Raw genomic sequence first — 2,500 nt, forward strand, 5'->3', positions numbered from 1 at the left:
TACCCACACTTTTGGAGCCCTCCTGGGATGCCCTCTAACATACTAGAACCTCATTTTGTGGAAGTTTTCACAAAATTGTGAAATTTTCCAAAAAGTCAGAAATTTTGCAAAAACGACTAAGTATCAAGGACTCATCGCGCGAATCGCTCTGGAACTGAAATCGGATGCGCGCACTGACATGCTCCCCTCTCTGGAAGTCTGACACATGTGTGAAAATTTTCTAAGTCCCCAAAAATTTTTTTTTTCAACTTTTTTTCAATTTTCCCCCTGTGGGATATATATTTTACCCACACTTTTGGAGCCCTCCTGGGATGCCCTCTAACATACTAGAACCTCATTTTGTGGAAGTTTTCACAAAATTGTGAAATTTTCCAAAAAGTCAGAAATTTTGCAAAAACGACTAAGTATCAAGGACTCATCGCGCGAATCGCTCTGGAACTGAAATCGGATGCGCGCACTGACATGCTCCCCTCTCTGGAAGTCTGACACATGTGTGAAAATTTTCTAAGTCCCCAAAAATTTTTTTTTTCAACTTTTTTTCAATTTTCCCCCTGTGGGATATATATTTTACCCACACTTTTGGAGCCCTCCTGGGATGCCCTCTAACATACTAGAACCTCATTTTGTGGAAGTTTTCACAAAATTGTGAAATTTTCAAAAAGTCAGAAATTTTGCCAAAAACGACTAAGTATCAAGGACTCATCGCGCGAATCGCTCTGGAACTGAAATCGGATGCGCGCACTGACACGCTCCCCTGTCTGGAAGTCTGACAAAAGTTGAAAAATTTTCTAAGTCCCCAAAAATTTTTTTTTTCAACTTTTTTTCAATTTTCCCCCTGTGGGATATATATTTTACCCACACTTTTGGAGCCCTCCTGGGATGCCCTCTAACATACTAGAACCTCATTTTGTGGAAGTTTTCACAAAATTGTGAAATTTTCAAAAAGTCAGAAATTTTGCCAAAAACGACTAAGTATCAAGGACTCATCGCGCGAATCGCTCTGGAACTGAAATCGGATGCGCGCACTGACACGCTCCCCTGTCTGGAAGTCTGACAAAAGTTGAAAAATTTTCTAAGTCCCCAAAAATTTTTTTTTTCAACTTTTTTTCAATTTTCCCCCTGTGGGATATATATTTTACCCACACTTTTGGAGCCCTCCTGGGATGCCCTCTAACATACTAGAACCTCATTTTGTGGAAGTTTTCACAAAATTGTGAAATTTTCAAAAAGTCAGAAATTTTGCCAAAAACGACTAAGTATCAAGGACTCATCGCGCGAATCGCTCTGGAACTGAAATCGGATGCGCGCACTGACACGCTCCCCTGTCTGGAAGTCTGACAAAAGTTGAAAAATTTTCTAAGTCCCCAAAAATTTTTTTTTTCAACTTTTTTTCAATTTTCCCCCTGTGGGATATATATTTTACCCACACTTTTGGAGCCCTCCTGGGATGCCCTCTAACATACTAGAACCTCATTTTGTGGAAGTTTTCACAAAATTGTGAAATTTTCCAAAAAGTCAGAAATTTTGCAAAAACGACTAAGTATCAAGGACTCATCGCGCGAATCGCTCTGGAACTGAAATCGGATGCGCGCACTGACATGCTCCCCTCTCTGGAAGTCTGACACATGTGTGAAAATTTTCTAAGTCCCCAAAAATTTTTTTTTTCAACTTTTTTTCAATTTTCCCCCTGTGGGATATATATTTTACCCACACTTTTGGAGCCCTCCTGGGATGCCCTCTAACATACTAGAACCTCATTTTGTGGAAGTTTTCACAAAATTGTGAAATTTTCAAAAAGTCAGAAATTTTGCCAAAAACGACTAAGTATCAAGGACTCATCGCGCGAATCGCTCTGGAACTGAAATCGGATGCGCGCACTGACACGCTCCCCTGTCTGGAAGTCTGACAAAAGTTGAAAAATTTTCTAAGTCCCCAAAAATTTTTTTTTTCAACTTTTTTTCAATTTTCCCCCTGTGGGATATATATTTTACCCACACTTTTGGAGCCCTCCTGGGATGCCCTCTAACATACTAGAACCTCATTTTGTGGAAGTTTTCACAAAATTGTGAAATTTTCAAAAAGTCAGAAATTTTGCCAAAAACGACTAAGTATCAAGGACTCATCGCGCGAATCGCTCTGGAACTGAAATCGGATGCGCGCACTGACATGCTCCCCTCTCTGGAAGTCTGACACATGTGTGAAAATTTTCTAAGTCCCCAAAAATTTTTTTTTTCAACTTTTTTTCAATTTTCCCCCTGTGGGATATATATTTTACCCACACTTTTGGAGCCCTCCTGGGATGCCCTCTAACATACTAGAACCTCATTTTGTGGAAGTTTTCACAAAATTGTGAAATTTTCCAAAAAGTCAGAAATTTTGCAAAAACGACTAAGTATCAAGGACTCATCGCGCGAATCGCTCTGGAACTGAAATCGGATGCGCGCACTGACATGCTCCCCTCTCTGGAAGTCTGACACATGTGTGAAAATTTTCTAAGTCC

Source organism: Phyllobates terribilis, unplaced genomic scaffold, assembly GCF_046119375.1.
Source record: "Phyllobates terribilis strain yellow unplaced genomic scaffold, ASM4611937v1 Scaffold_1975__1_contigs__length_183079, whole genome shotgun sequence".
NCBI classification, from domain to species: Eukaryota; Metazoa; Chordata; class Amphibia; order Anura; family Dendrobatidae; genus Phyllobates; species Phyllobates terribilis.